The sequence below is a fragment of the Tenrec ecaudatus genome, chromosome 10, assembly GCF_050624435.1.
Source record: "Tenrec ecaudatus isolate mTenEca1 chromosome 10, mTenEca1.hap1, whole genome shotgun sequence".
NCBI classification, from domain to species: domain Eukaryota; kingdom Metazoa; phylum Chordata; class Mammalia; order Afrosoricida; family Tenrecidae; genus Tenrec; species Tenrec ecaudatus.
The window spans coordinates 154442996-154457144 of NC_134539.1; the positions used below are offsets into that span (position 1 = coordinate 154442996).

Below are 14149 nucleotides of genomic sequence, written 5' to 3' on the forward strand. Positions count from 1 at the left end.
GAAGCATCTCAGCACCCGCGTGGGTCTCCACGTGGCTTCTCCAGCTCCAGGGCTCTGGCTGCATCAGTGTAGCTCCATGTGGCTTGTCAGCAGGAAGACAAAACAGAGAGAGTGTGCCTCGCCTCCAGGGAGGAAGACAGAAGTTCCCAGAATTCTCAGGAGAAGGCCGTGTCCACACAGAGACCTCATTGGCTATGACCTGATCGACAGGCTAGCCTCCACCCCTTCACAAATTGACAAATTACATAATTACCACAATGTAAAAGCATTTGGCTGTGTGGATCATAAGAAATTATGGAAGAATGGGAATTCCAGAACACGTCATTGTGTTCGTGTGTAAACGATACATCGACCAAGAGACAGCCATTCAAAGGGGATGCTATGTGTCTTGAAATCTAGAAGGGTGTGTGTCTTTGAGCTGCTACTTCTCGGACCTGCATGCTGAGTAATCATCTGAGATGCCACACTATTGGAAGAACGTGGCATCAGGATTAGAGGGCAGCTTGTTAACAGCCCGTTGTACAAGCTAGCACAACCTTCCTTGCTGAAAGCAAAGAGGACTTGAGAGACTTACTGAGGAAGATGAAAGACTACAGCCTTCAGTATGGGCTACACCTCAATAGAAAGACAGCAAAATTCTTCACAACGGGACCAATAAGCAATATCATGATGAATGGCGGGGGCGGGGGGAGAGATTGAAGTCAAAAGTTTCATTCTACTTAGATCCATCATGAATGGCCATATGAACTGCAGTCCAGAAATCACATGATGGGCTGCCTTGGGAAAGTCTGCTGCAGAAGGCGTGCTTTGCGTGATAAAATGTAAAGATCTTATTTTGAGGACTAACGTATACCTGGCCCAAGTCATGGTACTTTCCATCCCCTGACTGGACGGCTAGACAACGAATTAGGAAGGGGAAGGATTAATGCCTTTGGTTATGGTGTTGGTGACAGATCTTGATTGTGCCAGGGCTGCCAGCAGAGTGAGCACATCTCGGTGAAAAGTACAACCAGGCTGCTCCTTAGAAGCGAGGAAAGGGGAGATTCCACATCCTTCTTTGCACATCTCACCAGGAGGGACCAGTCCTTGAAGAAGAACATTATGTGGAGAAAATGAGAGCGTCAGCAAAGCATAGAGGAAGACCCTCAGCAAGACAGACGGACACAGTGGCTACAGTGGTGAGGACAGTGCAGGACTGGGTAGCTTTTCATGCTGCTGTGCAGGGGTCCCTGTGAGTGAAGCAGACTCCGTGACACTTAAGAACAGAGTTCCCAGAACAAGACAGGACCCGAGTGGTGAGGGCAGACGGCTTGTCTAGCTCCCATTCTTAGGGAAAGCCTTGGGTCTTCCACCGTCCCATGTGATCTTCACTTTTGTTTTCCATAAGCGCCTTTTATCAGTTTGAGCCTTAGTTTGTCGAATGTTTTTTATCATGAAAGGATATGAGATTTTGTGAAATGCAATCTCTGTATCTCTCTCTTTTTAAAAAATACTTTTATTGGGGTCTCTTACATCTTTTATCACAATCCATACATTCATCCAGTGTGTCGAGCACATTTGCCCATATGCCACCATCCTCTTTTTTAAAGCATTCTCTTCCCACTGGAACCCCTGATATTAGCTCCCCATTTCTTCCCCCTCCCTCACCCACCTACCCTCCCTCATGAACCCATGATAAGATATAGATTATTTTTTCCATATCTTACATCATCCTCCATCACCCCTCACCCACTTTTCCATTATTCGTTCCCCTGGGAGAGGGGTTATATGTTGATCCTTGTGATCAATTCCCCCTTTCTCTCCCCACCCTCTCCTAGTCCTCCTGGTATCTGTACTCTCCTTATTGTCCCTGAGGGGTTTATCTATCCTGGATTCCCTGTGTTGCAGGCTCTTCTTATCTGTAACAGTGTGCATGCTCTGGTCTAATCCGATTTGTAAGGTAGAATTGAGGTCATGATAGTGGGGGGAAGGAAGCACCAAGGAACTAGAGGAAGTTGTGTGGTTCATCAGTGTTATACTGCATCCTGAATGGCTCATCTCTTCCCTGTGACCCCTCTGTGATGGGATGTTCAATTGTCTACAGATGGGCATTGGGTCTCCACTCCCTGCCCCCCCCCCCACCACCACCATTCATTCACCTTGGGTATGGTTTTATTCTAGGTCTTAGATGCCTGATACGTGATCCCATCGACACCTCATGATCACACAGCCTGCTTCTTCCATGTGGGCTTTGTTACTTCTGAGCTAGATGGCCCCTTGATTGTCTTCAAGCCTTTAAGACCCCAGATGTTATATCTTTTGATAACCGGGGACCATTTGCTTATGTACCCATTTTGACTTCAATTATTGTGTCGAGAAGGTGAGCATCACAGCATGTCAGATTGTTAGAACAAAGTGTTCTTGTGTTGAGGGAGTACTTGAGTTGAGGCCCAATGTCCATCTGCAACCTTAATTCGTAACATATAGATATAAGCACATAGTTCTATTCATATATATATATATATATATATATATATATATATATATATATATATGCCTTTATTTGGGCCTCTATAAATGTCCTTTGCCTCCTGGTTCTTTCCCCTATTTCCTTTTTACTTTCCTCTTGTCCCACCATTATGTTCAGCCTTCGTCCATGTTTAGTAACTCCTCACTGCTACATTGCCCTTGATTAGGCCCCAGTAGGCATCCTACGACTTTCCTTCCATTGATTTTAGTTCACTTGTTGTTCCCTTGTCCCTGGATTGGGTACCGCCCCCCTTTCCTTTCTCCCACCTCCCCTTCTCCCGTATCCTCCCAGAACCATTAGTCCTGTTCTTTCCATCTCTGAATTATTTATCCTCTGTGTCTCTTAAGATGAACTTGTGGTTTCTTATCATTTGCTCTATAACACGGTGTAAGGCATTCACTGGTTGGCAGAGATAGCTCACCCTTGAATTCCAGAGTGAACTGCCACTTGGTTGTGTTATGTAATCCTCAGATGTTGCTGGATTTGGTTGGCTAGTATTCTGTTGAGGATGTGTGCTTCTTTATTCCTACCGAATATGGACATATAATTTTCATTTCTTGTGATGTTTATGTCTGGCTTGGATCTTAAAGAATGAGTATGGAAATGTGTCCTCTTGTATTTTGGAAACTAAAGAAGTTTTTAGATAGTTTGAAAAAGTGTGTCAAAGGTCATGCTAATGAGGAGCTGATGCCAAGGGCTCAAGTAGAAAGATATGTTGAGATGATGACAACAGATGTACAAATGTGCTCGACACAATGGATGGATGGATGGATGGATTGTGATAAGAGCTGTATGAGCCCCCAATAAGATGATTTTTTAAAAACAAAAACTCCCCCCCAAAAAAACAACAACAACAGCAGAAGAAGCGTGCCAATTCTTCTTTAAGTGTTCAGACAGAACCCAGCAGTGGAGAGATGGGCATCGGTATGTGTGTGAGATGGTGTCTTTTATAAAGTGTCAGACCAGAGGAGGGGCCCCTTTTGCCCATGTTCAAGGGTGATACTGTTTCCCACTCCTCTTTGATAAAATGCCCCCCTCAAAAAAACTAGAATATCTCTGGTTCTTAAGCCACACTATTTGTGCCATCAGCTCAGCCAAATTAACCATTTCTTAATCGCGTCACTTGGCAATACAACAGACAAACAAATCATGTTCTTTAGCAAAAAGAGAAAGCCAAAACTTTGCTTTAATCATTGATGATTAAGGGATCCCTAGGCAAGGGTTACCTATTAAGTTAGCCTCTAGCTGCTCCTAGTACAGATGCTGTGCCTCTCGTTCATGGTCATCAAGGGGGTGTCGTCTTGGAACACAGACTGGACGACACACTCTGGGCGACTGTGCCAGTTCATCTCTAAGGAAGGGATGTGCACATCCTAAGGGCCCGATTTGGCAATGACAGTACTCCTTGTTCTCTTGAGACCCCATAGTAGTTGGGTTTTGCATCAACTTGGCTGGCCCGGGATTCTCCGTGGCTTGTCAGTTGGGGCCTGGAAATGCCCCCTGATGTGACCTATCAACTCCACTATGGAATCTGCTGCGAGCAACCAAGTAGTTGTGAGATTAGGGTGGAGTGCGCCCCCTACTCAGGTCATAGCCCCAAGACAACTAAAAGGAAGTTTCTTTGGAGGTAATGCCTCTTTCCCATATTTAAGGAGATGCCATGGAAAAGCTTGTTTGCTGTTTTTTCTGGGTCTGTAACCTCCATCTGGTTCTTGGACCTCAAGTTCTTTGGACTTTAACAGTGGCCTGCCATATTGTCTACCTGTCCTGGGAACCATCAGTGGTCTGCTACATGACCTGTCCACCTGGAATTCAGTTGCCTGTCCAGTCACCCCAACTGCTGACCCGGGATTTGTCCACCACTGCAGCCTGGGATGTTTCTGCAGATCCTGGATTCAACAGTCCCCATAACTAGGAGAGTTGGGAGAAGCTTCCAGCTTAACATCTGATCCACAGACTCGGAACCAGCCTGGACTTACCCACTTCTACCAGAGTGTGAGCCATTTTCCTGATACTAATTGCTCTCTAGACCTTAATGTATAAGCACCACTGGTTTGAGGTCTCTAGCAAACCCTACCTGACATAGATGCCAAGATCAACCAAAATAGCCTCATTCATTTTCTAGGGTGATAGCTTATAATGCCCTAGGCTGTGAGAAGTCATTGAACCTCTCCCAGCTCTCCTTTGGGTAGAATGAGTCTGAGATAGAGGGAAAGCCAGGGTCATGATAATCATGGGGAAACATAACGTAAAACAAAGACTGCTCCCAGCCCAGAACCCCTCTCCACAAAGGTGAGAGAGAAAAGAAACACTTTTCTTACTGAATAAATATTAAAGCAGCCTGCCCGGTGAGCTACATGGGCAATCGCCTGGAGGCACTGCACCAGACAAAGGACAATCTGCCTCTTCGATAGCCAAGTGGGTGCACACATTAGATTCTTTTCTTTCTTTCTGTTCAAAAAATCATTTTAGAGGACTCGTACAACGCTTATCACAATCCATCCAGCCATTGTGTCAAGCACATTTGTACACTTCTTTTTTGTGTGTGAATAAGTCATGCTTTTATTTTTCAGAAGTGAAAATGACAGGTGGCAACTTGCCCATGGAGAAGACATTACGGAATATTAGGGTAATAAACTACCTATCTCATAGAGACAGTAGTCTTAGGAAGACTTTACTATCACACAGTTCTCAAATAAAGTCCTATTAAATAAATATCATAATAGTGTGGCCTTTTAACTGACACAACAAACAGAATGATCAATAACCCCCAAAATTATATAAAACGCAAACACTGGTACAAGAAGGAGGAAAGAGTCAGATTTGGAAATCCATGCACTGGGAGGGAATCCTCTATGAAAACAAGGAGACTCGGGGCTATTTCTTTTTGAAAATATGTATGGATATTTATGGATATAACTGCGTTTTTCTAAATGTTTCATTAGTAATACTCAATCTTGTGAGTCTGGCTCCATAGTAGTCTATAATGTAACTGCTTCCATCTGATGGTCCAACAATCTGCATTGAAATTAGAATGAAATCAATTAGGCTTCCAATTCCACAAAACCCTACAGTACAAAACTTTAACAAACACATTTCGGCAGGATATGGGCTTAAGAAAACCAACTTCACTTCCAGTAAAATGTGTTTCATTGCCACTGGAATCCTTGCAAGTTATGTTGGGTGCCGGAAAACACGGATCATGAGCTGTGTAGTTTGTACTGTTAACTGGCTCTTGTGTGGCATCATTTATTACTGGTCCTTTACATATATTGTCCCATTCTGAGGTCCTCGCACTTAAGCGTCTCTTCGCTCGCGGCGGCAGCGGTGGCTGCGGCGCTCCAGGATCCAGTGGTAAATACCACGAACCACAGCACTCCCCGAAACTGGACGGCTAGAGACTCTGGGGACACAGGTCCAGCGGGCCAGGGGGCCGCCATACAGGGAAATCCATTTGTACACTGCTTGCCATCATCATTCTCAAAACATTTTCTTTCTACTTGGGCCCTTGGTTATCAGCTCCTCATCCCACCCCACTTCCTCCACCCTCACTCCCTCACAACCCCCTGATAATTTATTCATTTTTTTCATGTCTTATACTGTTTGATGTCTCCCGTCACCCACTTTTCTGTTGTCCGTCCTCCTGGGAGGGGGTTATATGTAGATCATTGAGATTGGTTCCCCCTTTCTCCCCAACCTTCCCCTTACCCTCCTGGTATCGCTACTCTCATTATAGGTCCTGAGAATTTTATCTGTCCAGGATTCCCTGTGTTTCCAGCTCTTATCTGTACCAGTGTACATCCTCTGGTCTAGCCAGATTTGTAAGGTAGAATTGGGATCATGATAATGGGGGGAAGGAAGCATTTAGGAACTAAAGGAAAGTTGTATGTTTTGGTGGTATACTGCACCCTGAGTGGCTCATCTCCTCCCTGAGACCCTTCTGTAAGGGGATGTCCAGTTGCCTACAGATGGGCTTTGGGTCTCCACTCTGCACTCCTCCCACCAATTCATGATTTTTTTTCTCTGATGCCTCATACTTGATCCTATGGACACCTTGTGGTCACACAGGCTGGTGTACTTCTTCCATGTGGGCTTTGTTGCTTCTTAGCTAGATGGCCACTTGTTTATCTTCAAGCCTTTAAGACACCAGATACTATATCTTTTGATAGCTGGGCACCATCAGCTTTCTTCACCACATTTGCTTATGCACCCATTTTGTCTTCAGTGATCATGTCATGAAGGTGAGCATCATGGAATGTGAGTTTAATAGAACAAAGTGTTCTTGCATTGAGAGAGTACTTGGGTGGAGGCCCAATGTTCATCTGCCACCTTAATACTAAACCTATAAATATATGAACATAGATCTATTTCCCCACCATCCTATATAAATGTATTTTTTATGTACATGCATTTATTTAGACCTCTGGAAGTGCCCTTTGCCTCCTAGTTTTTTCCTCTATTTCCTTTTACTATACTCTTGTCCCACTATCATGTTCAGCCTTCATTTGAGATTCAGTAATTTCTCTAGGTTACATTGCCCTTGATCAAGCCCTACCAGGCCTCCTACACCCTCCTTGCCATTGATTTTGGATCATTTGTTGTTCCCTTGTCCCTGGGTTTGTTAGCACCCACTTCCTTTCCCCCACCTCCCACGTCCCCCTGGAACCGTCGGTTCCGTTGTTTTCTGCTCCAGATTGTTTATCCTGCCTGTCTTATCTAGATAGGCCTGCAGAGATAATAATATGCACACACACAAAAAACAAGACAGAGCAAAACAAAGCAACAAAAGAAAACAACAAAACCAACGACATAAAAAAGAAAAGCCTGTAAATAATTCAAGGTCTGTTTGTTGACCTTTAGGAGTGTTTTCTGGTCGAGTCTGATGGGGTGCCACTCCCAGGCCCCACAGTCTATTTTTGGTATACCTCAGGGACTTCATTTATCTGCTCCCCTTGGTGTTCTGTTGCACGCCCTTAGAGTTTCACCTCAGTGTGGTGGGGTCAGATCACGTGCAATTCCTGCACTGCTTCCTGTGTTGTCCCCGGAAGGGCTATGGGTCAGTGAGGGACCTCGAGTCTCATAGTGGGGTCGGCCCTATGGTCCTCTCTGTGCATTGGCTGCTCTGAGCAAGAATATCATCCTTAGGGCTTGATGGGCCAGGATGTGTTCCATTCTCTCTTCCTCTCCCTTCATTTGCTTCCGTGTGCTCTGATCAGACATGTCCCTCCCCATGAGCCATAGCTTTAGTGCTGTCCTCTGAAATAAATTCTTCTGGGGGGAGGGCCAGGTGTCCACGTAGTTGGGATTGGGGCCAGCTCCTCAGACCTCTCTATTAGTTCCCTGCTTCATGCTGGTATGTTTCATTCACTTCTTGGAACACTTCTTGGTTGAAGTCTGGTCCCTCTTTCTCTATGGAGGTAGGAACAATACCCTCCCCTTGGGTGGGTTAGTGCCCTTTTCACCTACTACCCATGTCTTTTTTTTTTCTTTCCCCCCCCTCCTGTTTAGTTGGCTACCATATGTATCCCTGGATTTTGTCTGGCCCCTGCCATACTACCTGGACCTCACTCCAGGAATGTTTGTATACAGTAGCTTTTCCTATTCCTCTTTTGCAGTTTTAAGCTTACCTCAGAGGACTTAAGTTTTACTTGTCCTTTTGTGCTTGGATTACTTTGCTTATCATGATTTCCTCCAGTTCTTCCCATGCAGCGATGTGCTTCATGCTTTCATTGCTGCATTTTAGGGATGCGAAGTACTCCATTGTATGTATGTATCACAGTTTTTTAATCCATTTGCCTGTTGATGGAAATTTGTGTTGTTTCCAACTCCTTGCAATTGTGAACTGTATTGTGAAGAACATTGGAACACAGATGTCTGACTGTGGTTTGTTTCTTGCCTCTTCTGGGTATATGCCCAGTAGGGAGATTGCTGGGTTATGTGGTAGCTTGATTTCCATCTGTTTTAGATATCGCCAAATCGATTTCCATAGTGACTGTACATACCTACAGGTTCACCAGCAGTGGATGAGAGTTCCTGTCTCACCACAGCCCCTCCAACACTTGTTGCTTTCTGATTTTTTGAATTGGGCTACCTTTGAGGGTGTTAGGTGGTCTCTCATTGTTGTTTTAATTTGCATTTCTCTTATGGCTAAAGAGCGGGAACCTTTTCTCACATGTTTATTGGCCATTTGGATTTCTGCCCCTGGGAAACTTCTGCTCAGGTCCTTTGCCCACCTCCTCAGTGGGCAATTAGTTTTCTCTTTTTGGAAGCAAGCAGAATATTGTAGATTTTAGTAATAAGGTCTTTGTATGGTATGTCAATGCTAAAGGGGTTTTCCCAGTCTGTGGGCTCTCTTATTACTCTCTTGGTGAATTCTTTCCATGTACACAGGTGTTTTATCTTCAGTATATCCCACTTGTCAATTTGTGAACCCTCTGCATTTGTATCCTTCCCTATTTCCGATAGCCTGTGTATTCCCTGCACCAAAGTTCTTAGTTTGTCCCAATTCCCTCAGGAATGGTCCAAGTAGTTTGGGGTTTACCTTGAGGTCTATGATCCACCTTGAGTTTATTCTTGTGCATGGAGTGAGATAAGGGTCTTGCTTAATTTTTCTGCAGGTAAATATCCTGTTTTTCCAGCACCACTTGTTGAAGAGGGCATCTGCTTCCCGTTGATATTTTTTTGGACCTGATATAGTTAGCTTATTGTGCCAACCTGGCCGATAAACACATGCAGGGTTAATTTGAAAGGCGGAGAGATAAATGGCTCGCTGAGCCTTGCCTTTCTCGCTCTCAGGTCTCTTGCTTTCTGACAGTCAGACCATGGTGCAGCTGCCTTAGCTAGTTCCCTGCTTCAGCTGGCAAGGCTCACTTCCTGCAAGACATCCCTGAGGAGAAGCCACATAGACCTACCCCAATGCAGCCATGGGTGCTGGAGCACCTGTGTGGAGACCCCTGACAGCACTGAGATGCTTACACATTCACTGACTCAGCTTTCCTCCTGAAGTTGGTATCATTGAGTCTGTTTTGAGAGCTGGAGGAGGACTTTGTGGATTGGTGTTGGACATATATGCTAATGGGTTAATGTTGGACTTGTGGGCTTGGGCAGCACTGGGTTGAGATGTTGATGCACACTTAAACTTTATATAAAACTCTCTTTTATACATGGGTTTCTGTGGATTTGTTTCTCTAAAGTACCCAGACTATCACACAAGCGCTCCCACTGTGTCCTTCTTGAGGAGTTCTCTGCTAATTATGGGCTTCTTCCCTCTCCATATGTAGTTGGTCATCAGTTTTTCCATTTCTCTGAAGAAAGATGGTAATTGTATCAGGAGTGCATTAAACTTATATAGTGCCTTGGGCAGAACTGACATCTTTACTATATTAAGTCTTCTAATCCTTGAGCATGGTATATTCTTCCATTTGTGGAGGTCACTCTTGGTTTCTTGTAATAGTGTACTGTAGTTTTCCTCATACAAATCTTTTGATTTTTTAGTCAGATATATCTCTCGATATTTGTGCTTGGTTAGTGTGAAGGGTACCACATTTTTTAATCTCCTCTTCTGTGGTCTTGTCTGATAGACTTCTGTTTGTTGATCTTGGATCCTGCCATTCTGCCATATTCCTCTATTGCTTCCAGTACTCCCCTTGTGGAGCTTTTGGGATTTTCTATCTATAAAATCATATCATCTGCGAATAACTATAGTTTCACCTCTTCCTTCCCAGGCAAATACCTTTGATGTCTTTTCTTTGCCATATGCTGTTGGCTAAGACCTTCAGTATGATGTTAAATAAAAGTGGGGACAAGGGGCATCCGTGTCTAAGCCCCTTTTTCAGTGGCATTGTTTTCATCTTTTCTCCATTGACTGCCATGTTGGCTGTTGGCTTTTCACATAGAGTTTGGATTATATTGAGGAATTTTCCTTCCATTCCTATCTTCTTCAGTGTCTTAAAACAGGAATTTGTGTTGGATGTTGTTGAATGCTTTTTCTGCATCTATCGATATTATGTGGCTCTTATAGTTTTTCATGTCAATTTGGTGAATGACACTAAAGGTCTTTTGTATGTTGAACCATCCCTGCATCCCTGGTATGAATTCCACTTGGCCATGTGAATTATTTGTTTTATGAGCTTTTGCATTATTGGCCAGTATTTTGTTAAGGATTTTTGCATCGATGTTCATTAGGGAGATTGGTCTGCAGTTCACGATTCTTGTAGGATCCTTGCCCAGTTTCAGTATCAGAGTTATACTAGCTTCATAGAAGGAGTTCAGAAGTTTGCTGTCTTTTTCTGTGTCCTAGAAGAGTCCTGTGTAAGATTGTCATCAGTTCTTCCCTGAAAGCTGTGAAGCCATCTGGTCCAGGGGATTTTTATGTCGGTAATCCCTTGATAACCTTGTCTATTTCTTCTATTGCTATGGGTCTGTTAAGATTCTTGACGTCCATCAGCGATAGTCTAGGGAGGGATTGTTTTTCCAAGAATTTTTCCATGTCTTCCAAGTTGTTGAATTCATTGGAGTACAGTCCTTCGTAGTACTGTGTAATTACCTTTTTTATTTCATTAGGGTCTGTTGTGATGTCCCCTCTTTCACCCCTCATCCTTGCTATTGAAATTTGTTCCCTCCTTTCTTTGGTTAGGTTTTCCAGCAGTCTGTTGATCCTTTCAAAGAACCAACTGTTCTTCTGCCACAGAGGGCATGCAGGGGTTCCTCCTGCAATGGGAGCCACACAGAAGACAGGTGGGTGTGACCACTTTGGTGTGAGCACCATAAATATGGGCGGAATTTCCCTGGTCAGCTATATCTTCAGGGAGGTTGGGCAGAGTTTCCCACAGCAGCTTGGAACGTCAGCAAGTGTTGGCCGAGCTGCCTTAGACCATGTGAGGCACTACGGCAGGTGGGAAGAAGTTCCTTTGGTCACGTAGGAGGATGGGTAGGAGCTCCCCAAGCCACACAGGGAAGATTCACCCCAGAAAAAGGTGGGTGGGATTTCCCCAACTGTGTGTTAAGCACTGCAGAGGGTGGGCGGGCAGACTTTCCCCAGGAGGAAGGTGGGCAGGCTCTGCTCAGCCTCTGATTGCACTGTAGAGGCTGGGGTGCCCCCAGCTCGGTGGAGGGCAGGCGTAAGTGCCCTAGGTTAAGGGGAGTGGTCTGCAGGTCGGCAGTGGTATGTGCGAGAAAAGGAAAGAGAAAAAGAAAACAAAAAACTGAGACTGTGGGGGAAAGAGAAGAGAAGGAAGCAAAAGTAACAATCTAGCTGAGCCCCAATCCCTGACCAAGGGGCTGGAGGCGTTTAAACCCCGTCCTGAGTTGGCAGCAAGCTGTGACTGTGTTGAGATAAAACCCTTGGGCCGGCTCCAAATGATCCCGGCTTTAGCAGAGACAGAGGCAGGGCTAAGGTCAAACCCTAGCCAGCCTCCACTCTGGTAAGTCAAAAGCTCCCAGCCCCATCAAAACCTTGCAGATGTGTGCCTACTTATCTTTACGATGTTCCTCCTATGACCAGACTGTACTCAGTCGCCATCTTGCTGGAAATCCCCACTTTTTTTTTTTTTTTTTGGAGGAGATGAAGGCTTTATATGAACAAAACCAATCCGATGTGTAAGTTTTCTTTTTTTTTTTTTTTCTTTTTTTTTTTCTCTTTTTAAATTTTAACAATTTATTGGGGCTCATACAATTCTTTTCACAGTTCATATATATACATACATCAATTGTATAAAGCACATCTGTACAGTTTTTGCCCTAATCATTTTTTTCTCTTTTCTTCTTTTACATTTTATTAGGGACTCATACAACTCTTACCACAATCCATACATATACATACATCAATTGTATAAAGCACATCCATACATTCCCTGCCCCAATCATTCTCAAGGCATTTGCTCTCCACTTAAGCCCCCCACTTTTTTTTTAAGGTCATTTTATTGTGGGCTCTAACAGCTCTTACAACAATCCATACATCAACTGTATCAAGCATATCTGTACATATGTTGCCATCGGCATTTTCTAAACCTTTACTTTCTATTTGAGCCCTTAGTATCAGTTCCCCTTTCCCCCACCTTACTAAACTTTCCACCCTCATGACCCCTTAATAAATTATAAATTATTATTATTGTCATATCTTACACCCACTGCTGTGTCTCTTCTCCCTTATTTCTGTTGTTGGTCCCCCTGGCGGTGGTGTGGGGGTGGTGGTGGTGGGTGGGCGGGGTGTGCATCAATCATTGCAATCGGTTTTCCCCTCCTCCCCCCACCTTCCCCCTACCCTTCTGGTATCGCTATTCCCATTTCTGTTCCTGAGGAGTTATCTGACCTGGATTCCGTGTGTCCTGAGTTCTTATATGTACCAGTGTACCTGCTCTGGTCTAGCCCAAAGTGAAAGGGAGGACTGGGGTCATGATAGTGGGGGGTGTGGAAGCCTCAAGGAACCAGAAGAATATTGTGTTTCATCAGGTGAATTTGGCACCCTGGTTGACTCATCCCTTCCTTGTAACCCTCTGGTGAGGGGATGTCCTATTTTCTGCAATGGGGTTTGGGTCTCTGTTCTGACTCCCCTTGTTCTCAACAATATTTTTAAAAATTTGTTTTGTATCTGCTGATACCTGTTACCTGATCCTGTCAACACCTCATGATCTCACAGGTTGGGGTGCTTATTACATGTGGGCTTATTGCTTCTCTGCTAGATGACTGGATATAACTTCAAGCTTTTAAGACCCCAGATGCTATATCTTTTGATAGCTGGGCACCATCAGCTTTCTTCACCACATTTGCTTATGCACCCATTTTGTCTTCAGCAATCGTGGTGGGAACATGAGCATCACAGAGTGCCAGGTTGTTAGAACAAAGTATTCTTGCATTGAGGGAGGCCTTGAGCAGTGGCCCAAAGTCTGTCTACTTCTTCAATGCATTGCCATATAAATATATGTACACAGGCCAATACCGCTATTCTTATGAATTAAGATATTTACATAAGTACACACCTATGTTTTACCTCGATCCATAGCTTTGCTTCCTAGATATTTCCTCTGTTTCCTTTTACCTTTCTCTTGCCCCACCATCATGCTCACCCTTCTATTGCCTCTTACTAATTCCTCTCGGCTAGATTGCTGTTACTCCAACACCTCCGAGATTTCTATGCCCTCCTTGTTGCTTTCAACTCCCTGGTTGTCCCTCTGTCTATGGCGTTGTTTGCTCCTCCTAGGTCCCTCAGGAACTGTCAGTCCCGTTGCTTTCTCCTCGGCTTGCTGCCCATGCCTATTTTATACAGGTGGGCAAAAGAACAATAACAGAAACAAAACAAAAGATTGAATAAAAAGAGAAAGAAAAAAGCCCCTAGCAACCACCCCACCCCTCCTCAACACACACACACACACACACACACACACACACGCACACACGCATAGATAATTCCAGGTCTGTCCGCTGTCCTCTATGACTATCTCCCCAGTGGTCCTGGGGGGTTCCAGGAACTGCTCCTCGTAGCCTGAAGTCTATTTTGGGGGCTCCACAGGGGCTTTGTGGCTCTGCGTTGTTCCTGTTGCTGATCTGTTATGTTCCCTTCTTGGTTCGCCGCACTGGGGTGGGGGTGGGAGGTCAGACTGGACTCGCTCCCCACCGTGTGTCCCCAGTACTGTCCTCTGCTGC

The 14149-nt window shown here is 44.6% G+C and overlaps 1 pseudogene; it reads right to left on the reverse strand.

Moving 5' to 3' along the window:
- Positions 1-5068: 5068 nt before the first annotated feature.
- LOC142458428 (TM2 domain-containing protein 1 pseudogene) lies at positions 5069-5952 on the reverse strand (annotated as a pseudogene).
- Positions 5953-14149: the final 8197 nt, after the last annotated feature.